A 22,809-nucleotide genomic window follows, 5' to 3' on the forward strand; every position below is an offset into this window, starting at 1 on the left:
AGCCTGCACACGCCTGTGTTGGGTTCAGCCCACTTCCTACTGGGCAGCCTCATCTGCAGAATGGGGCCATGCCGTCTTTAGATCTCTGTGGCCTTTGTGGGGTTGAAGAGTCACCTGTAGGTGACCTTGCTGCCGCTCATGGCTAACTGCTGGCTCCGGTCTTGTGGAGGGCGGGAGCCGCAGTGCCCTGCCAGAAGCTTCCGTAAAAGCAGTGCATGTTCCACAGAGTCGGGAGGGTGGAGGGGTTGGGAAGGTGTTGCTTCAGGAGGAGCTGGTCATGCTGTTGGGAAGACAGGACCACAGAGGAGACCCTGCAGCCTGCTTCCCTGGGCTGTGTGTGGGGACCTGGTGGCCAGCCATTCTGCTGTGGTGGGTTCTGGTGGGACACTGTATTTAGAAATGAGGTTCAGCAGGATCAGCAGAGGAGAGACAAAGCCTGTGGGCAGCAGGGACACGGGAGGCAAGCCCTGGTATAGCGGAGGCCGCCTTTGACCAGCTGGGGTGCACGGCTCCCCCTCGATACCAGGCAGCACTCTTTTATTTTAGGACATTAAAACAAAGAATGCCAACCTGTGAAGGTGGGGGAAGTCCCTCCCTGTCCTGGCTCCCTGAGGTCCCCGTTGAACATTTTGGTTCGCTGGTCTTGCTGGTGGTGACACAGCTGTCTTCCTCCTGAGCTGGAGCCAGCTGTTTTGCCCTTATCCCGCCAGCTGGCTCTGGTTACCCCTTTGAAAGCAGGTGGATGGGAGGCGGCTTTTGGGGTGTGTCCTGCAGGTCTGGCCTTGGCCCTGTGGGAGCTGCACTGGCAGGCATTCTCTGGCTCCTTTGCTTGTTTCCCTTGAGTGGAAACAGGCCTGACTGATAGTGCTGCAGCCCTGTTGACAGTTGACCAGTAGTCACCAGTGTGGCCTCGTGTGACACTGGGGAGGGCCACATTGCTGTCTCACTGTCGAGGAAAGGGAGGCTGTGGGGAGCCGGGCTTCTGCTGAGGCCCAGGCCAGGCAGGTGGCCTCCCTGCCCCCAGCTCCTGCTGCCCCCAGTGCTGTCCTCCCCTGGCCTTGCCAGGTGGACTCTGGAGTGCCCTGCTTCCTCTTCCTGGAAGAGAGAGCCCAGGGAACCTGCCTGGGGCGGAACTCTGCTTTTCTCCACCCTCGGCTCTCAGTAGGCTCCCTAAGTACAGCAATTTTCTCTGCTCTTTTCCCGTGCCCACGGCCACCATCATCTCTGCACTAGAAGTTTGAGTGGGCTCCGGTCTGGCCCACAGCTTCCAGAAGCCCTGCCCCGTGATGGGCACACCGCACGTGTCCCCCAGCTGCCCCTCAGCCCTGCCCACTGGTGATCTGGACACACACACTTGTACTTCAGTGTCAGTGTGACCGTGACCCCGTGCTGCGGTGTGTGTTGAAGCCAACTGTTGGGTTGTGTCCGCGGCTGTCCTAGGACAGGCTGGGGGCCAAGGTGGGGTACGTGGCCCACCTTTCTCTAGTAAATTTGCTTTCCTTTTTTACTGGCTGCAAGCAGATAATTGGAAGTCTTGCGTTGGTTTGTGGAGGGTCTCAGCTGTGCCCAGCAGATCCCGTTGTGTGTGTTCTCTAGTAAAGAGGTTTCCTCGGGGAGGAAGGAGCCAGTGCTGCCCTTAGGTTGCTCAACCACTAGCTCAGCCTGCCTCTGGAGGGCCCGTGTGGGCCTCGGCTGCTCAGTGTGGGGCATGCTGGGCTAGGGTGCAGTGGCTGCGCGTCCTAGGGAGGTGCCCCTAGGCTGGACCCCAGACTCCTCTCTGCATCTCTCCTGGTGCTGACCCCTAAGCCCCTCAGCATCCTGAGCACCTCACCTTCAGGTGGCGGGACTGACTGTCTCTGATGCTTGCTTTCATCGGGCTCTGGCCCTGCTGAGGGGGGTTTCTCCCCCTTTGTACAGGGTCAGGTACTTTTTTTTTTTTTTTTTTTAAAGAGAGAGAGAGAGAAAGAGAGAGAATTTTAATATTTATTTTTTTTAGTTTTCGGTGGACACAACATCTTTGTATGTGGTGCTGAGGATCGAACCCGGGCCACTAGCGCTACCGCTTGAGCCACATCCCCAGCCCCAGGGTCAGGTACTTCTGAAATGGGACTTTCTGAGTCACGGGGTTTTTGCAAGATCTTTAAAATTCTTCACCCAGAAGCTGGGGAGGGGGCTGGTCCTGGCCCAGCCTTTGTTGGGGGAAGCTCCTAGGATTTAGAAAGCAATTACATGTTAGTGCTCTGGAGGCCCCAGCACGGAGAGGCCAGCTGGGCTGTCTAAAAGGCCTTTCAGTGTATTGTTTCAAGGAATCCATGCCCTGGGGACCTCCTGGGCCCACCCCAGGCTCTCTGGGAAAAGCACTTCTGAGGAAGGGCTGGGCTGGAGCAGGGGGCTGGAGCGGGTGCCTGGAGGGAAACTGCTTCTTGGTGGGCTGCGGACGGGTGGCTCTGGGAGCTGGCAGCGGCTATCCACAGACCTGCAGGCCTGGCAGGCATTTCTAGGCCAATTCTACAGGGACAGTTAGTTGCATTTTTTTTTTTTTTAAAGTAAAACTATATCTAATTGAATTTACTGTTCATCACTTGGATGGAAACTGAAACTCAAAAGTGTCCTTCCACTGAAGGACCTGAACAGGCTTTTGCATGGATGCTGTTGTATGCCTTTTCCCGCACAGCTTTTGGTCCCTTGTAATTTCTTTTGGGTTATATAACAGGGACAGTCACTCAAAATGATGTGAAAGATGGCCTTCTAGTCCCTGGTAGTTTATATCCATCCTATCCCCTCTTTCAAAATCAGAAAAAAGGAGTAGATGAATATGTTCTGCTGGTCCTGAAGCTGGTGCTTGTGGACATTGGGGGTGTTCCTGAGCCACACACTTCAGCTTCACCCAGGACTCTGGATTGAGTGCCAGGGGACCCTTTTCTGGAATCAGGAGATGCCTTTTCAGTATGGGTTGGGGGTCTGTTCTTTGCAGACCCTGAGCACCTGCTTGCTGTGGTCCTGGGCTCTGCGGCGTGGCTCTGTCACTGTCCGCATGCCCCTTGGGTTCTTTGGCTTCGGGATGGCAGTGTTGACTGGATCGCGTTCTCGCTGCAGAAGCTGTCGAAGGCCTTGCGTCGTCATCCATCCACCAAACAACAGATGCTGGCCTGCAGCGCAGCCAGCAAGAGCACTTGTTTACTGCCTGGCCCACTGACCGGACCCCAGGAGGGCAGTGCTCTAGGGCCTATGCTCCTGGTACATCCCTGCACCCAGCAGGCACCCTGGTTCCTGGGACACCCCGTGCTTCTGGTGGGTGCCCACTTCCACTGCCATGGTGGTAGCTCCACCGTGGAGCACAGAGTGCCTGTTGCCTGCTGAGGTGGGCCTTTGCCCTGCTGCCAGTGTCCTGCCCAGGGACCCATGGCCAGGCTGCAGACAAAGGGCTGAGGGGCAGGAGCAGCGGACTCAGCACAAAGGCTTATTCCTAGGAGGGTGCACCCTGTGCCTGGTGGGCAGGGCTCTGTGGGCCAGGTGCTGCTGGACGTTTGTAATCTCTTTAAGATCTCAAAACTGCACGGGACTTGGAGAACAAAACAGAGAGCACCCACGCAGATATCCAGTGCTGGCCGCTGCCATCGTGGACTTCCAAGTAGAAATTAACCTAAATTAGGAAGATGGCTGCTCCTGTGTTAATTGCAGGTTGTCTCTGAAGCTGTTTTGGTCCTCCGGGCTGGCAGCAGGCTGGCTGTGGGCCTCCCATGGATGACTGCACATTGGCACCCAAAAGCCTGAATTCCAGAAAGTGGGGGTTGGATTTGGTGGTTTCCTAAAAGCCATTAATCTTTAGGTGACCTGATGAGGTTTCTTCTCAAAATCCCACTCCTGGCCTCTGGGGGCAGGAGACAGCCTCCACGCCCACCTGACTCTTCAGCACAGGGGATATAAACAAACCCCTGTCTATTTTCAGCACTCTGGTTGGTGTCACAGCTGGGGCTTGCACACATTGGTGGCAAAGCTGTCCCTGGCCCTGCACTGGCCCTGGCAAGCAATGATGACTCGCACATCCTTCTCTTGCTGGGATTCTTGGTTTTCTTGTGACTCCCCAGCCCTGAACTAGGTGTCGATGATGTGGGGACCCCCAGCAGCAAAGGCTGCGGGGATGCCCAGGAATGGTGAGGTGGGGCACCCAGCCACAATGGTGTGGATACTCAAGAGCAACGCTCACTGTTATTGCTAAAAGACACTTCTCTGTGTGTTTAGGGGAGGGAGAAGTGGTAACCTAAAGATCCTGGGACCTTCCAGTGTCACTAAGAGCGGGGTTTGGAGGGACAGGGAATTTGGACCTGACCAGCAGGCTGCGCGCCAGGAACGCAAGCAGACCTGCATGTGCACCAGGTGCATCCTGGTCCCACACCTCAAACTCAGTCCCTTATACAACAGGGACAGTCGCTCAAGATGATGTGAAAGATGGACTTCTGGTCCCTGATAGTTGACTTCCATCCTACCCCCTCTTCCGCTGGTTCAGCAGCTAGTGACTGTGGACATTTTGGGTGTTCCTGAGCCACACGTTGTTAGCCTCACCCAGGACTCTGGCTTGAGTGCCGGGGTGGTTTGCTAGATGGCTGCCCTCATCGTCCATCACGGGAGCAGAGGGGTCCTCAGCTGAAGACTTTACCCATCAGGACTGATGGAACACAGGGCTCAGGAGGCATGAAACCAAGAATGAAGGGAAAGCCCCGGGAAGGGGCTGCCCACCTCCACTGCAGGTGCATCCCCCAGGATGGCCATGCTTCCCCAGGGGCTTTCAAACAGAAACCCAGCGTCCTGCCCGAGAAACCCGGCAGCAACCTCCTGGGGCCCTGATGTGGCATGTGTACACAGTGATGTGACACCTGGGGGTGCCCATGATATAGCCTTGTGGGGGCTCCTTCTTCTTTTTAAAGTTACAGATAGACACAGTATTTTTATTTTATTTATATATCTTTCTGTGGTGCTGATGACCGAATCCAGAGCCTGACTGTGCGAGGCGAGCGCTCTGCCACTGAGCCTAGCCCAGCCCTCCTTTTTCTGTATAGGGAGGGAATTAACTGGAGACTGGCCACCATGTGAGAGTTTGATAACACGGAAAACATTAGCTCTCCTTTGGGAAATAAATATGGAGTTCAATACAGTAAAAATTGTTGGTTTAGTTTTGAATTAAGAGAGTTGAGCAGATTTTTTCTGGTTAACGTTAGGGGACTTTCGGTAAAGCTGATAAACTCTGCATTTGTCCTGACTCTTGGTGACTTCCTATTTGGAGTGATCTTTTCCATAGTAGATAGGGCCCTGTTTATCTTATTGTCTCCTTTGCCTAAATCTAAGGGGTGAGTGAAGATTTTGATGCTTTTCTGAAATTTAGGAAGTAGTTCCCTCTTCCAAGGATGTCCTTGGAGGGTGCTGAGGGCACAGGCTTGATGCAGGCTTGTGTTCTGCGTTGGGATGAGGGGCGCAGGGCAGGGGTGGTGATGGACAGAGCCATCCTGCTGGCCCAGCCTGGGAGGCCCGGGGTGGGTCCTGCGGGCTCCCTGGGAACCCCAAGTGCCCTGCCCTGCTGTCTGGGCTCTCCTCACCCAGGACAGGACGCGTGAAGGAGAGACTCTTGTCCTGTGTTCTTGGAACAGTGCTGGGTTCAGTAAGGGCGCAACGGGAGCAGGAGGCGCTGGAGGGAGTCTGTGGCGTCTGACTCAGCCAGGTCTGAAGCACCTGTGCTCCCGCCATGCGCAGTGTCCCAGAGGAAGGCTACCATGCTCAGGGTCTTCAGTCAGCCAAGGCGCAGGGTGTTTGTTTTGTGATTAATGCTTTCTGTATTTTATTGAAAAGCAAAACAATAGCTGAAACACCTTCCCTGACTCCGGGTCCTAAAGATAGCCTGGTGTGCTCCTTAAAGCTTTTGAAATGCTGCCTTCACAAGTGAGTTTTGATTCTTGTGGGTGGAGCAGGGGAGGGATCACTTCCACTCATGTTCCCATTTGTAGCTAAGCGGCCTGAAACTTCTTTTTGCCGGGCTGGGGCAGCACAGCGCTAGCTCCCCAGCATCTGGGCCCCGTCAGTGCAAGGCTGTGCACAGCATGCCGGATCCTGACCCTAGCCGTGGGGCACCGTCCCCCTACAGGGCCCAACCTGAGCTGCCACCGTCCTGTGAGGGCCCAGCTCCTCCTCCAGAAGCAGTTCCCCCTACACAGCCACTGTGGAGATGTCCCTGGTATTGCCTTGAATATGGAGACCTCTGTGGGGGCTGGTGGTGTCCTTTCTGTGGCCTGTTGTCTTGTAGTGAGGGCTCCCGCGGCGCCTTTCCTGAGGCTCTGTCTCCTCCATTGCGGGTCCTGCACACATCACGTTAGACTCCTTCTTTGGCAGACTAGCTGGTCTTTGTTTCTCTGGGGTAGAGGAGAGGTTGATTTTAGATTTAGATGAAGTGCTCCTGATTATTTGGTGGGGTGCAGCTGGTTGTGAGTGTAGTCCTCACAGCTGATCACCTCCCCGTTCTGGACTTGTCTTTGAACGTGGTCCTGTGGCTTCTCCAAGGACGCCCAGGTCGGGGCAGTTAGCAGTGCTGGTCACAGTGTGGCCGTCCCCTCTCCCCGGCCAGCTTGGCTCCGAGCAGCGGCAGAGACGGGCCTCCTTGTCCTGGTGCCAGTGAGTGCGACACAGGCTCCCAGGGGCCCTTCTGGAGTGGTCTGCCCAAGTGCTCCTGGTACGTCCCTTCTGACTTTTTCCTGTCCTCACTTTTAAACCAGTAAGAGGGAAGTTGGCTGGAATTCTAATCTCGGTTTGGTTCTCCTGTATTTTCTGTGAGTGCGTTGTAGTTGTCCATAGGCTGGGTCTGTACACACACACATGCAGTATGACTTGGCCAGTGTCACACCCTGCTTCCCTGTCCTCTCCGCTCCTCCGGCCCCGGTCCCTCTCCTGTGTGATCTCCTTGGATTTTCATCAGATCCCTTTTTCCTCTCTAGCTCTCCTACATGAGAGGAAACGTAAAGGTCTTGGCGTTCTGAGTGGGCTTGAATCTTCTAATTTTGTTTGTTTGTGAGTTTGTGTGCTGGGGACTGAACCCCGGGGCCACTCTACCACTGAGCTACATCCACAGCCCTTTTTATTTTTATCTTGAGGCAGTCTCTTGCCTCAGCCTCCCCAGTGCTGGGGTCCCAGATGTGGCCACCACACCTGCTTCCCTTGGGACTCTTGAGCTGGCCGAGGCCACCTACTGCTGTCAGCCCCTCCTGTGTCTAGGATGGAGACCGTAGGTCTACCGTGGGCTGGCTAGGTTTGCGGTGTTTCCCGAGTTTCATGTCTGTTCCTGAATTGTGGTGGTCTGTAATTTTTCTCTTTGGTGTCAATTTTTAGAAGCTTTTGGGAAGAATTTAATATTAAAATTATTTGTTTCTTGATATTTAGAGACAAAGTCTAAGCCTATTTGGGGCTCATGCTTCCTTGGTGGTTGGATTTGTAGCTGCCCAAGATCTTCAGTGGTTACCGATGGGCTGACTCTCACGTTATCTTAGGACATGGCTCATCCTGTTGTTCCCTCTCCCTCCCCCCTCCCTTCCTCCTCCTCCTCCTCCTCCCTTTCCCTCCCTCCCTTCCTCCCTTCCTCCTCCTCCTCCTTCCTTCCCCTCCCTCCCTTCTTCCTCCTCCCTTCCCTTTCCCTCCCTCCCTCCCTCCCTTCCTCCCTCCCTTCCTCCCCCTCCTCCCTCCCCCTCCTCCCTCCCTCCCTTCTTCCTCCTCCTCCTTCCTTCCCTTTCCCTCCCTTTCCCTCCCTCCCTCCTCCTCCCTTCCTTCCTCCCTTCCTCCCCCTCCTCCCTCCCTCCCTCCTCCCTCCCTTCCTCCCTCCCTTCCTCCCCCTCCTCCCTCCCCCTCCTCCCTCTTTCCCTTCTTCCTCCTCCTCCTTCCTTCCCTTTCCCTCCCTTTCCCTCCCTCCCTCCTCCTCCCTTCCTTCCTCTCTTCCTCCTCCTCTTCCCTTGAAGAATGTCTGAGGATTGCTGTGCAGAATCTTGAGGAGGTCTTTCCTTTCCTCTTCTTGGTCCATTCAGGGCTCTCCCCTGCCTCTGGGCTGCCCTCCCTGGCAGGTGGCCTTCCCCCTGCTGGTGCCCTGTGTAGCTGGCCCTGTGTGGCCTCACAGCTTGCATGGGGAGCTGGCTCCTGACTGTCACTTCTGCGCTCTCTCAGCCAGCAATTCCGCAGGGCCCTCCTTGTCTCCACTCTTGCCTCTGACCCGGCAGGCGAAGGGGCAGGCAGAGGGCTGGCCTCCGGCTCTGGGCCTCTTCAGATGCTCCCCGCCATCTCTGTCTCCTCATGCACGCAGTTTTCTTTTGGGTTCTATATGATATCTATTGCTTAAAACATTCATTCTGGATGTTTAAAAATCCGTCAATCATGCTTTCTATTTATGAAAGTCTATTTTGTTCTTTTCCTAAAATTATTAATTTGGAATTAATTTTAGATATGTTAGTAACCTTATTATTTAACCAAAACATATATGAAGAGAAATGATAGAGAATAAGACGCTAATCTATCTTTTCTTCACAAATTCCAGGAGTAGCTGGGCATGGTGGTACACGTTAGACCCAGCGACCTGGGGGCGGAGGAGGAGGGCCCAAGTTCCAGGCCAGCCAGGGCAGCTTAGAGAGACCCTGCCTCACACAGAGAACAAAGGCACAGGGCGGTAGCTCAGGGCGGTAGCTCAGGGCAGAGCACCCTGGATTCAGTCCCCAGTGCGGCCCCTTCACAAAAGGGCAAGCATAGTCACTGTGTTCGAATGTGAGTGTCTGAAACATTCCACCCTTTGATGATTTTGCTGCCTGGATCTAGTTGTGTCCCCATATGTTCCTTGTGTGGATTTGGAACTTACATGTGGCTGTTGAAGGGATTTTTATCAGGGATGGCTTTCTTCAGACGGGATTCCATAGGCTACTTTTATGAACCTGATGTCAGTGCCCTTCTGAGAACCCAGAGCCTGCTGGGGTCCTGACTGGACACCAGGACCCCCGTGCTGCGCCCTGGTACGTCAAGATGTTCCTGCCAGCTTGTCCTTGGTCTGCACTGTGAGAGCACCAGGCACTCCCTGTGCTCAGCTCTGCTGTCAGCTCAAGTCACTTTTCTTCTATTCATTTACCTCTGGTCCCTTGGAAGGTCCCTTCACTGTGTCTAGCACAGTGACAGGAACTGCACTTAATTCAGAACCAGGTTTGTGCAGCGCAAGTGCCTGTGCGAGAGACGTTCCTCCCACACTCCCGGGAGAGGAGCTGCAGGGCTGCGCGCCATTGCCGTCGCTGTCGCCGTCGCCGTCTGCAGCTCTCTGGGTGCCTCCTTAGGACTCAGCTCAGCAGCACCAGTGCTGATGCACTGCACCTCCCGTGTTGGACCTCACTCCTTCCGCAGGCACCGCGGCGCCGGGACGCTCTGGCCTGGGCACCCGGATCCCAGCTGGGCCTTCCTCCCTTCCAGCGCAGCCTTGTACCAGTCTATTGTGGACCCGTCCTTCCCAGGGCGGCTCCTTTCTGTCCAGCGTGACCCTGTGCTTGCTCAGCTCTCGGAGCCCCAGGCTCTGGCGCTCGCCCCCCCCCCCCCCCCCCCCGCTCCCACCCGGTTACTCTCGGGAAGCCCTTCTGCACAGAGGCCTGGCGCCGCCACACAGGCCGGCTCTCACCTGCGTGGCTCTCTCGCAATGGGATGCTCAAGGGTGCCTGCACAGCCGGTGTGTGTGTCACCACGTGTGCGTGGGCTCTGCCCCCATTGTCACCTCGAGCCCTGGAGGATAGGAGCCAATGGAAGGTACCTGTTGCTCCTCAGGGAAGTGGAGCTGGGACGCTGACGTGAGGCTCTCAAATGGAGCATTGGGGCCCCACTGGTTCCGGCAGCAGCTGCTCGGCTCTGCATCCCTGCCTTGACTCACCCTGCCCCTGGCCACCCCAGTCCTGGCCACCCCACCCCTGGTACACTCCTGTCCCTCACCCTAGGCGTTCTTCCACCCACATCTGGGACACACACTCCTGTTTCCTGGACAACCTAAGCCAGGCAGAGGAGTGTTCAACAGAGGTGCGACTCACACTGCTGTCTGTGTCCTTGTCTCCTGCTCATGTCCCAGGAGACTCGGAGGCCGCCTGAGGAGGAGATGACAGCGAAGGTGGAGAGATGGTGAGAACTGCCAGACACGGAGTTCTGGTACACGCCTCGTGTCTAAACACGAAGGAGTGCCCTGCAGAGCAGGAGGGAGCTGCGATGGGGCGGCCCTGGCCAGGCACCCTCGCCCTGTCCCGAGCCTGAGCGGGCTTTGCCGTGGGGGCTGTGGGGGCTGAGACCCACCTCCTAGTCCCTCAGCAGCACAGCGGCGGCTCCTGCTTTTCCTTACTGAACATTGTGTTTCCCATCAGGTGCTTCGGAAATGTCTCCTGATTTTCTTTCCAGGCCTTCCCCCCATTCCTGTGTCTGGGGCAGGTCCTCCCACGCTCTGCTGGAGCCACCTGCTTCTGTCCCACTCCACTACATTCCTTGGTGGCTGGTGAGCTGCAGCTGGCTTGGGGGCACTGGTTAGGGTTAGGGTTAGGGTTAGGGTTGTCGAACAAGCCATCATGAAATAAAATGAGGTAAACTTGGAACTAAACAAATCACATTAAAAATGAAGACCAGTCCCTAAAACTCCCAGTCAGACTGCTTCACCCTCAGCTCTCCTGTCTGTCCTCGAGCCCCACGGTGGTCGGGGCATTCGGCCCCTCGTGGTGCTGACCCTGCTGGCTGTGGCCCGACTGTGCTCTGCTTTCTCTCTCGGGGCTCCAGCGACATTCAGCTGCCTGCTGTTTGGAAACCCCACAGCTCTGTGCCCCAGGGCCTGGGGACCCCTTCTTCCTGGAACCCCTTCCTCCGGGTTCTATGGACTCACCCCCCCAGCTCAGCCGGATTAACCAGGCAGCCCATCCCCACAGCAGCCTCTGTCGCCCCTCTGCCGCCACTTTCCCCCTGGGTACCGTTCCTGTGCTCAGGGCTCATCCTCCCAGGAGGAGCAGGTCTTGATCTAGACCTCAGCTGCTAGTAGGGCGCTGCTGTGTGTGTGTGTGTGTGTGTGTGTGTGTGTGAAGAGCGCGCCACAGTGTGTGTCAGACCCTCCAGGTGGCAGGCTGTGTTGGGAAATTGCATGCTTCCGCATGGTGACGGGAACTGGCTGGGTCTTGGAGTCACCTGTGCACTGTGGACAGTTCTGGGAGGTCGATGTTCAGTATTACTTGGTTTCAGACGAATGTCAATCTTCCTCACACAAGACAACTGCAGCCGCGCTCTTGCAGAGGACCCAGTGTCCTTCTTCACCCTGAGGTTTCAGTGCTTGAGGCTGGAGGAGGCAGGTAGCAGCCCTCTGTGTCCCTGCCTTGCCCTTTGGAGGGACCTGTGGGCGCAGATGAGTCATGTTTACCAGGAATCCTCGATGCATCCCGAGCGCCGTCCCAGAGCTGCTTGCTGTGAGTCTACATTCTTGGGGATTTTAACTTGGAGGAGGTTTGGGACAACACGGGCCCTAAGGGCTGAGGCCCGCTGTCTTTAACCCAGCCTTGCAGAGTACAGGCTCACCCGCACTGATGTGGTCCCTGTCTCTTGGGTCACTGGCCTAGTTACAAATGAGAGAATATAAAACAGAAATTTCCAGTTGCTATTTTTCTTTGACCAACTTGTCTCCCAGGGTTGACACGAGAGCCAGCGTGCATCTTTGGGGGGATGGAGGGATTTTCATCAGCACCTGGTCAGCTTCTTGGCTGACCTGCCCATCATCTGGAAGTTCTAGAAACAGTCTGCCTCAGGGCATTGGCAGGGGCCTCCTCCACGTAAGCTGTAGGGGGTGGGCTCCTGAGGAGGAAGTGCATTTTCCACGGACCACCCGCGCTCACTCGAGAATTGGGGCAGGGACTACAGAAGTGCCCCACTCCAATGACCATCTTGAGCCATTCCTGATGGTCCTCCAGAAGGTGCGGGAGGGGGAGGGCTTGGCACTGCTGCTTTCCCAGGGTGGATAACTCTGGTCAGTGCAGAGGCTCTGCTTCCTCCCTCCACATTCCTGGATCTCTCAGCACCTGGTCCGGTGTCCACCATGTGGACCCAGCAAGTGAGGGGTGTGTGCTCCCTGTGGTCTCTGCCTGGGGTCCTGGCCCCTGCTGCTGCTGATCTCGCTTGTTTCTAGCTCGGTTCCCAGGACTTCTGTCCTCTGCTTGCCCAGTTCCCTCAGGACTTGCTTGGGTGGGGTGGGGAAGGACTGTGTTTCTCTCTTGGGACAGTGAGGAAGACAGATGAAGGAGTCTGGGCCACCGGTGTGCACCCCCAGCCTTTTTTCTTAGAACTTAGTTTCTTTGTGCCTCGATATTCTCCTCTGTGACACAGGGGTGCCAAGAGACGAGCCTCTTGTGCTTCCTGAAAGGCTTGTGGGTGGTGAGGGCTTGTGGCCTGGTGTCGGGCGGAGGCTTTGTGCCCCCGTCTCTCAGCCACACCTGTCAGCAATGCTGCTCAGTCGCCTGCCCGGGGCCAGGTGCCTGGGCGCCCAGTCTTCTGGGAGAGGCAGACCCCAGCCTCGGCTGTGGAGGCCCAGGTCCTTCCTTGTTCGGCTTGAATGGAATGTTCTGGGATTTGGAGGCCCTCAGCCCAGGTGGCTGCTGCAGCCCTGGGTTGCCCAGGCCCTTCCTCTCCCAGGTGGCTCCACACCTACTCTGCTCCTCTCTGCTGTTTCCAGCCTCCTTGGCCACCTGAAGGCACGAAGGTAACTTAAAACAAGCTAAAACCTTCTGAAGTTATTTTCACTGCTACATGGTGTCTTTCTACTTTAAAGTCTTCCTTTTTCCTTACTAATTAGATCATCAAGTTTCCTTTTCTTTCTTTTAAAGCAGCAGACAGTGTCATTTGGTGGAGGCCTTTCTCTGTGAGGCCTGCAGCAGGGGTCATGTGTCGAGTGCCCCCGCCCCTCCGCCCCCGTCATTCTTCCGGACCCTCATCACCTGTGGCTGCCGCTGGCTCCCTGGTCCTTTCCTCCTCGTCTGTTGAGGAGGGTTTGAAGACTCAGCAGTCTCAGGGGGATGGGTGAGTGCTGTTTATTTCTCAGAATCCCTGCAGGTGGCCTGGGCAGCCACAGGAAGGAGGCAGAGGAGACTCCCCTCCTTCCCTGCAGATCCCAGGACTCCAGTGCTGGGAGGTACCTCAGGCCAGGGGTGGCCCTGTCGCACGGCTGTGGGAAGTGACCCTGTTTTGTGTGTTGCTACACGCTGGTGGGCACAGTGCCAATGCCCTTCCCAGGCAGACCTTGTCACACTGTCCTGGTGCTGGCAGCAGCCTCGCAACCTGTGCAGCCTGCAGAGGTGCCCGGAGGCCAGGGTGCTGTGTGCAGCCGCGTATGCTGGGCCCCTGCTCCGTGACCGCCTGAGTGCCTAGTGTGCTCTCCTCTGCCCTTTTGGAAAGCCCAGCTGGACTGGAGACAAGAGGTTGTTGCTCCTCTCCTCTCCTTCCTTCCTTCCTTCCTTCCTTCCTTCCTTCCTTCCTTCCTTCCTTCCTTCCCCTCCCTCCCTCCCTCCCTTCCGTCCGTCCTTCGTTTATTTATTTGCAGTGCTGGGGATTGAACCAGGGGTGCTCAACTACTGAGCCATATTCCCAGCCCTTATTTTATGTTTTATTTTGAGACATTGTCTCATTAACATTGCCAGGCTGGCCTCAAACTTGGGATCCTCCTGAGTGGCTGGGAGGACAGGTCAGGTCCACTGTGTGTGGTTGGAGGTTGCTGTTCCTTAGGGAAGCTCAAGAGCTGGGATGCTGGATCTGGGCCTCTGCTGCTGAAAAGAATTTCACCTTTTACTCCTCCTCCAACAAACACTGAGCCCCGCTGTGCCAGGCTGGAGTGGGCAGCAGCAGGACACCAAGGTGAGCGTTTGAAGGTCATCTAGAAAGGTTCTGTGGCCCTTGGGAAAGAGGCTACGAAACCTGTGACAGTGCAGGGTTGTAGGTATCATCAGAGAGAGGAGGCCAGCGTGGCCATACCAGCCAGGGCCGCCACCGCTGGTCTGCATGGTGCTGAGTGCTGCAGGGCTGGGTGTCAGGGCCAGGGCTGGAGTCGTGGGGGCCAGTGGACTGAGTGGCAGGAGGAGGGGCAGCTGCAGGCCTGTCCGGCTCCCTCTCACCCTCCTCCCTGACTGTGGTGTTCTGCTCCCTGCTGCGGCCAGCCTTTGCTGAGGAGTGGGCAGCACCCTGTCTGTCTGTGGTTCACTTGGCACCACGGGGGCCTCCCCTGGGACCTAATGGCTGGGGCCCCATTACTAGTGGATCTGTTTTGGGGATGGGACTGAGGGTCCCGTGGGGCACTTTCTCCCAGCTGAGGGTGTCCAGCTAGGGCTGTGAGGCCTTACAGATTCTATGGACAGAACTTGGTGTCTCTCCCTGCCCCCGGCAGCTCAGTGACCTGGGGTTTGGTTGCAGGAAGTGCGGGCAGCAGGGTGCTAGAGAGGTACAGACAAGCCCTTCATTGTTGGGACAACTGATTTGATGTTCTTCAGCTGGTACTTCACGGCACCTCCCTCCAGGTCCTCATCAGTGGTCACACCGTACCTGTCATCTTCAGGTCACGCCGCCGCCCTACTCATGTACCTCTGCCAGCTTTGTGAGACCCCCAGAGCGATCTGCCCAGCCGGGGGTGTGGCTGCATTATGTCTGTCTGTGGTTCACTTGGCACACGGGGGCCTCCCCTGGGACCTTCAGTTCCCCGGGAGCTCCTGAAAGGCAGGGGTGTTGCTGTCCATCTCGCTGCCTCTCCACTTAGGTGTGCCTGGCACTTGGAGGGCCAAGGCTGGCTGTGGGGCCAGGCAGAGACCTGGGTACCTGGGGCTGTGGTTGAAGCGTCGTGTCGGTACCCATGCATGCATGTGCACCCATGTGCATGGGGGTGCAGGGCTGGTCTCCTCCACACGTGCCTCTGTTCCGTCTGGGCCTGCAGCAGGGCCAGATTCCGGCCCACCCGAGGAGTTGCCTGCATGCTATATGTGAAGGTTCAATCTGGCAGTGCCTCCTGGGACACGGTAGTTTCTTGGTGAATCAGCAAGTTTGGGCTGGTGCCATTTCTGTGTGAGCCCTGTGCTTAGACAGTTATGAATCATCTGCTTGCCTCTTGATTTGCGTCAATCAAACCACATGTGAAGAAAGCAGCCATGAGCAAGGCTTTGCCAGCAGCTTGGCGTCCATCAGGGGACATTTGCCAGGGACAGCCTCAGGGGCTGGCCTGTGTGCTCATCCTGGTGGTCTGGGCCTCAGGCCGCGGCAGCCGTGGGCTCAGGAGGCTTCCGGCCAGCCCCTCCGCCTCTCTTCCCTCCTGAAACCACCACTGCGTCGCAGGAGATTGGCAAGATGGTAATTATAGCTTGCTCTGCTGTTTACTGGTTTCCTGCGCAGTCCTGCGGCCAGTGGGATGTATTTGCAGCTCTGGGAATGTTTACAACCTAAAGCAAATCCACTGATCTTTCCTTCCCTGTCACACAAAATAATTTTAGGACTTGGCTCTTGGAAAAAGATTTCTTGTAAGAAAGACTTAATTAAAAAGGGCTGTCACTGCCCTCCCCGCCCCCCAGCCTGGAGCAGCTGGGGGGGCCCTAGGGGATCTGTTTTAATCCAGCCTAAGGACAGGACTTCAGTAGGGACTTCTGAGCCTCTTCCTTTTGGAGCAGCTTTTGGGACAAGGTTTGTTCTAGGTCAAGTTAAGTCACAGTGACAGCTCTGCTCTGTGCCCGGTTGGGAGAGCCCCGCCCTGGAGAGGCAGTGGGAGCAGGGCTCCCCGGGGACCTGCTCAGTGGTTTGCTTGCTCTGTTTTGTTTGAAGTGGGCAGATTATGTCTCATTGTTACTGTAAAGGTTACTTCCATTATTGTCGAGTCAGCTGTTAAAGAGGAGCTGAGGTCCTGGACCCCTGGTCACTCACGGCTGGGACTGGCATCTGCCCAGCTTCCCCATGTCTCTTGTCTTTCTGCAAACCCCAGGCTTTTGCCCTTCACAAGAACATTTTTTTTTTTTTTTACCCCGTTAGGTAATGATCGGAAACTCTTCCTGGGAATTGCAGCAACTGGCGGGGTCACAGGTGCCCATCTCTGGGTCTCCCTCTAAACAGCTGGGGGGTGAGTGTGATCTCCACCCCTGTGAGCCCAGGGCTGTTTGCAGCCTGCCCAGGGCCAGAAAAGGCCAGCAGCACAGAAGCACACCTGCCACCTGCCCAAGGCCTGCTCCCTTGGAGGCCATTGGCTTTTGTTATGGGAATCCAAAGCCCTTACCCCAGTGAGAGACAGAGGAGGGCAGCTGTGGCCCCTGTTGAGCAGGCCTGGCCTGGGGGCGTCCTGCCTGTCTGTACTGCCATCCCTGCCTCCCTGCTGGGCTGTCACACTGCCTCCAGTGAGACAAGACTGCTTCTTGACATTGGCTGTAACTCTATCACCATGGCCTGAGCTGATCCGTAAATACCATCAAATAGTCATCTTTTAAAATCCCTGATTGTCTCAAAGTTTTTAGTATTTTTTTTGCGGGGGGGGGGGGGCGGTATTTATAGCTGTTCAAATAAGTAATAAGTAAAAGCCCCTGGGCTGGCCGGGCCCTGTGTCACCTGTGCCTTGTTCATGCCAGTTGCCTGCTGGCCCACACATGCTCGCTGCACCATATTTGTTGTGTGTCCCAGGCTGGGGCTGGCCTCTGGGTGTTCCGTCTGCTTCCAGCCACCCGTGGTCCACGTGGGATGCTGTGTCAGATGCAGCACCTGTAGGCTGGCAAGACTGGTGTCCTGCTTCCCACTGGGTGGTCAGCATTTCCCAGGGGTGTTGCCTGGCCTCCTTGGGGGCTGCAGGTGCACGTTGGGAGGCTTGGTCCCCGTTGAGTTTGAGGAGCTGGCCACCACAGTCACCCGACAGGCTGGTGCAGTGTTGCTGGGTCTGAGTGTGACCATGAGCTCGTGGTCAGTGCTGTTCATGCTTGGGCCTGCGCCGCCATGTTTTTAGTGTTCAGAGTGCTCCGTCTTGTGAGGGCCCCAGTAAGTTAGCCCTGGAGGCCTTTTGATGGGACTGTGTAGGATTTGATAAATTCCTTGCTTGGTTAGGACAGAACGCCTTGTCACCTTGTATAGTTCCTGTCCCCAAATGGAAACAGGCCTAATCTCAAGGTCTCCCAGGTCCCGCCGCCCTTGATGGGTTGTGGAGTAAGGATGTGGGCCTCTTGGGGGGCCGCTGTTCAGTCTTCCATGCCCTGCCTCCAGACGTGCAGCTCCCTTCCGACCTCTGCCTTGACAGCATTGCAGGTGGCCAGGCCACTGTGGAGGGAAGAGGCTGCTGCAGGAGTGCAGGGCAGCTTGGGCAAGAGGGTGGAACAGCAAGAGCCACGTGGGTGGGCATCTGAGAGTCCTGGGGACACAGGTGAACTGCTGCTCTGCCGGGGCCAGACGGTGCCTGGCTGTGGCGTCCCTAGCAGCCAGAGAGGTGAGCCTCCTAGGGTACGTGTGGGCAGCCGAGAGCGGTTCTGGCACTGGTGCCTGTCCCAGCTCACCGTGATCTTGCTCTGCATTCCTATTCTGTGATGACGGCGGACACTGAGCACTGTTTTCTTCTTTCTTTGTTTTTGGTACCAGGGATTAAACCCAGGGATGTTTGACCACTGAGCTACAGCCCTGGCCCTTTCTATTTTTTATTTTGAGACAGGATCTCACTGAGTTGCTTAGGGTCTTTCTAAACTGCGGAGGCTGGTTTTGCAATCCTGCCTCGGCCTCCCGAGCTGCTGGGATTACAGGTGTGCTGTCACACCCAGCACTGAGCGTCTTTTCATGGGCACATTGACCATTCGTACGTCTTCTCTGGAAAATGTCTGTCTGAATCATCTGTCTGGTTTTGTGTATGTGTATGTGTGATGCAGGGGATAGAACTCGGGTTTACGCCTGACAGGTGAGCACTCTACTGATGAACTACATCCCAGGCCTATTTATTTATTTATTTATTTATTTATTTAGGTACGGGGGATTGAACCCAGGGACACTTGACCACTGAGCCACACCCTCAGCCCTTTTTTTTTGTATTTTTTTATTTAGAGACAGGGTCTCACTGAGTTGCATCAGGGCCTCGCTAAGTTGCCGAAGCTGGCTTTGAGCTCACGGTCCTCTGACTCAGCCTTCTGAGCTGCTGGGATGCAGGTATGCCCACCACGCCTGGCTTCCGTCTTCTTCTGAGACAGGGTCTCACCGAGTCGCCCAGGCTGGCCTTGAAGTCAGTCCTCGGTCTCAGCCTCCCTCGTGGATCTCAGGTGTGGCCACTGTGCCCGTCCTCCTTGTGGTGTTTGTCCTGCCTTGCTGAACCCTGGGTGTCCTCTGCACATTCTGGACATGGCTCCTGTATTGGGCAGGTGCCTTCCAAGTACTGTCCTGTGGGCGTCTTTTTCCCTTTGTGGACAGCGTCCTGGGGAAGCAGCAGTTCTGTTGGGTGATGTCCACTTCACCTTTTCCTTTCAGCGCGTGTGCTTGGTGTCCCTCAGGGAGGCCTTCTGGGCTGTTTAGGCGGAACAGTGAGGTGGCCCTTCCGGGGCCCCGACTCTGGCTGTGGAGCTGTGAGTGCTGCCAGCCCCAGGTGTCAGCAGAGGGCCTCTTTTGTGGCCTTGCTGGTCTCTGCCCTTTCCAGTGGCGGGACCCACTTTCCCACAGTGGTTTTTAATTGAAAGTCCGTGGGAAAATGGCCAAACACACGGAGGCCTTCTCAGAGCCGAGTTTCTTTGTATAAACTGCTTTTCCACCATTATTTTGCACGGTTTGTTGGAATCTGCGTCATGTTGTGAACGTTCATTGGATTGGTTTCTGGTATTGAGTGTTGCAGCATTAGAGAGTTCTTCCCCACACCAACAAAAGGCCCGGAACATTCTGACGGCTCTCTGTGGTTCACAGATGAAAGTTTCCCCCGTTAATAGGTTGATTATGAGAAGTGGAGCCACCAGAGTCCCACACTAGACCCCACACCCTGAGGGGACAGGCAGGGTCACAGCAGGGTCAAGGGCAGAGACCCCAGTTGGCCTCCCAGGGCTTGAGCCTGTTTAGTGGGGTGGGTCCTGGAGGACGCACTGTCCACAGACGGTGGTGTTTCCAGAGCCCTGTGCTCACTGCATTCCATGTTCCTGGCTGTTCAAACCTGGCAGTGCTTCAGGGGTAGAATGTGGCTGGTGGCACTTGATGAAGTCTGGTTTCTACCGTCTTTGGCCATTCACACAAGATGTCTAAGCACCAGCCTTCTTAGTGAGTCTGCGTTCCGAGCCTTGCATTTGCTCCAGGTGGATGAGAGTACCGCAGGCCTCTGAGTGTCAGTATGGCGGGGAGCCTGCAGCAAAAGAGGGCCCGTTTAGTACTGACCTAGGCATTACCTCTCTGGACCAGGAAGGGTTGCTTTGCCTTCTCCTGACCTAGAGCTGGCCTGCCAGCGTGTGCCCGGCCTTGTACCGATTTTGCAAGGCCTCTGTGCATGCCAGTGTGGACTGGAGCCGCTCCAGCCGCCCGGCCGCCCACAGCACAGGCTGGCCTCACTCAGGCACCTGGCTGCTCCTTCTGCAGTGAGGTGGGTCAGAGGGTGTTTGCGTACATTGTGAACTACGAGATGTTGAGTGAAAGTGAAATATCTTGGGGCAGAGGAAGGCCCCAGTCCCAGGAGACTTGCAAGAATTATAAAGTCCCCAGCGAGGGTGTGAACAGCTGGCTGTGTTAGCCCCCAAATGACTTAAACCTTCCTCTCAATTCTTTCCAGAGGCCTTTTCCTGGCCCCTCTGTGCCGCTCTCTCACCAGGGTGCTTAGGGCCTTTCTAAACTGTGGAGGCTGGCTTTGCAATCCTCCTGCCTTGGCCTCCGAGTTGGGATGTCCCTTGGGGAGTAGTGCAATGTTGCCGCGCCTGTTGGAGGAGCAGTCCTGGCTCCTGTGAAAGCTGGGCACGGGACTGGGAGTGGTCAATGAAGATGAGCATTGAGGTCCCGGGCCAGGCTAGAGATGCAGGCCTACCCATCGACGTGGAGTGGTCCCCCTTCAATGGCCAACCTGGAAGGCGCACAGAGTCACGTAGAGTGGCTGTGTCTTTTTCCACCAGCGCCCTGTGGAAGCTCGGCTTCTTGGCGCTCGGCGGGACCTAAGGGGCCTGGGTGCATGTCAAGAGAAGGAGAGGGTTTGCCTTCTCATTTGGTCATTGAATGGGGACTGGAGGTCGGAAGTTCATAGAGAAGTCCTGGGAACTGGAGTGGAATTCCGTGCTGTGCAGAAGGAGTCGAAGTGATGCCCAGGGATTACCAGGAGCTGGGACCTGCCTGTCCTTGTCCTGCAGACAGGCATTTTATTGGTCATACACACGCAGGCAGGCGCACTGGAGAGCACTCTCTAGGTGCCTGGAACAAGGCTGCTTCACGCTCAGCTGCACCCGTGACTGGCCTGTGTTCTGGCCGTTGGGTGAGCCCTGTAGAAGCCAGCACAGTAGTTCTAGGGGCACTTTCTGCACTCTCTGCCTCTGGGGGCCCAGGGGCTGGGGCTTGCTGGATTTTCCTTGGCCTTTGTTACCGTCCAGCCCTGGCCAAGCGCCCTGGGCTTCTCTACACAAAAAGCCCTTTGCTTCCCCCCAGAACCTTCTGTCTTCCGCACTTTGTTTGACCTGTCCTTGGTTAAAGGTCGAAGGAAAGGCTGAAAGTCTGATTCCTGTGCAGCTTCCTGGGCGTCTTCCTCCCCGTCCCTGACAGAGGAGTCAGCTGGAGCTGCGTGGCCCAGGGTGGCCCTGATTTGCTACCCCGCCTTCAGGTCCTTCTTAGCCTGGGTGCTTCTGCCCAGGTGGTTCTGAGCAAAGTGTCCCGAGGCCTCTTGGTGAGGAACCAGGTCCAGAGAGAAGTCTGACGCCTGGATCTCTCAGTCACTCTCCTTGGAGGACAGTGTGGTCGCTGCTCTTCCCTCCGTGACCTTGGGTCCATCCTGCTACCCCCTTAGGATGGGCTCCCTCCTTCCTGGCCCCACTCCCTTGTCTGCTGGAGCGCAGGGGAAGGACTTGCAGAAAGAATTGATCAATCAAAAAGCTGTCATCAAATGAAGGCAACTCTCCTTCAAGGTGTTTCCTGGTGTATTAACAAGTCTTTTGCTTGATTTAGACATTGTTCTGATGTATGCATGGAATCCAAGTGTAGCTCATAGCAGGGTGTGCAGTTGTTTGGTTTTTTTTTTTTTTTTTAATGCTTGATGATATCTGTCTTTTCAGGAAAATGCCTTCATTCCTAGAAGAGATGGCATTTGAAAGACGACTTGTCAGGAATGTGATGAATTACTACGTGAAGACTCCACAGGTGGAGGCGTGCCCAGTGAAGTGCGAGCAGTCTGCTCTGTGGCCACGGGGAAGCTCCTGGGGTGTAGAGGCCCCCAGGAGCCAGGCAGTCTCTTTCCAGTTGCTGTGAAGGGAGCACAGTGGAGCCGGGGCTGCTGGGGTGCAGGCCCTTTCTGCTGGAGCCCCCATGGCTGCAACTGCACCTGGGGCTCTCAGCTCGCTCCCACCACCATTTCTCCTTGTGAAAGAGTCTTGGGAGCCGTGGTTTGACACTTCCGGTTTGTGGCTAGTTTCTCATGTGTGCAACTCTCTGGCTGTGCAGGGACCTCTGGGAACAGTCATGCAGGGTTGAAGAAGTCCTAATCTGCCAGTGTCATAGTTTGTGGGCAGCTGCGAGGTGTGCCTTGAACCCTGGTACCTCTAGTAGGAATGGTGAGCTACGGTTCTGCAGTTCAGGATTGACCGTTTTCCTTTCCTGTGTAAATGGGAACTGTCCGGTGTGAGGTAGGCTTCACGTTGCAGAGCAGGTGAGGTCTTCATGGGCATGGATCAGCTTCATGGAGCGTCATTTAGGCACAGTGGGGGGCACTTGCTGTGGGTCAGGCCCTTCCCTGAGCTCTGGGAGATTGGCCCCATCATCTCTTGCACGTTACAGATAGGAACCCTGAGAGGTTAAGCGATGTGCCTAGTGACATGTAGATGGCAGGTGACGATGGGGGTTTCTCAGGCAATCTGAGACTGACCTTACTTAGCTTTGCTCCTCACATCTGTGAGCACTGGACACCTGCACACCAGGGAAGTGTCTCATGTCTCACCTCTGGTCTCGGCTGCTACTGCTGGTACCCTGTGTTGGGGGTAGGTGGGGCTGGCGCCAGCAGGGCCTGGTGCTCGGAGTGAGAGCAGGAGCCTGGCAGCCTCGCCATGCTCCTGCTGTGGGGATGGTACGGGAGGTCAGATAAGCAGGGCTTTTGTGGCCTCATCCAAGTCCCTTCACCCCACAGACCTAGCAGAATGCTGCAGGAGCTCATAAGTGACCTTGGGCAAGGCCTGTGACCCTGTCCATTGCTTCTGTCCTGGGCATGTCTTCCTCCTGCTGAGTGGACCTGGTCATGCCAGAGCCTGGGCCAGCCTGGTGATTAGATCCCCTATGGGGTAAATGCTGGCGATGCCAGCTTGAAGCTTGGTGGGCATTGGCTGAGCAGGGGAGCCTAGGCAGAGGGAAGGCCAGGGACCCTCCTGCACTCCCCAGGAGTCCAGGAAAAGCATGTGCTGGCGGGAAGAGTGCTATCTATATTCTTAGCTCTGCGTGTTGTCCAGAAACTGAGCCCAGCTTCAGATTCCATGGGCCCCTGGCACTTGGGTCAGGACGTGGGGTTCCTGTGGGCGTTTCCAGCATGTAGGAGGGCCTTCCTGCCCACTGCCATCCTTGCCTGCCCTGTGCCTGGCCTCAGAAGCTGCAGGCTAGTTCTCTAGTAGCCCTCTGTCACTCCCCAGGTGTATA

General features: G+C 56.1%; 1 protein-coding gene across 9 annotated transcripts in view; it reads left to right on the forward strand.

Annotated features, from left to right (window-relative positions):
* The window catches only part of Hdac4 (histone deacetylase 4), a 270,631-nt gene that overhangs the window by 79,966 nt on the left and 167,856 nt on the right, over positions 1 to 22,809 (forward strand). Inside the window, exon 3 of one of the 9 annotated variants that reach the window (XM_058583297.1) lies at positions 18,079 to 18,180. The exons of the other annotated variants lie outside the window; for them this stretch is intronic. The gene's annotated coding sequence lies outside the window, so the exon portion shown is untranslated. The remainder of the gene's footprint in view (positions 1 to 18,078; positions 18,181 to 22,809) is intronic. 9 annotated transcript variants of the gene reach the window in all.

Source organism: Marmota monax, unplaced genomic scaffold (genome assembly GCF_021218885.2).
Source record: "Marmota monax isolate L192 unplaced genomic scaffold, Marmota_monax_Labrador192_F-V1.1 WCK01_AAM20220418_F8-fsc00230, whole genome shotgun sequence".
NCBI classification, from domain to species: domain Eukaryota; kingdom Metazoa; phylum Chordata; class Mammalia; order Rodentia; family Sciuridae; genus Marmota; species Marmota monax.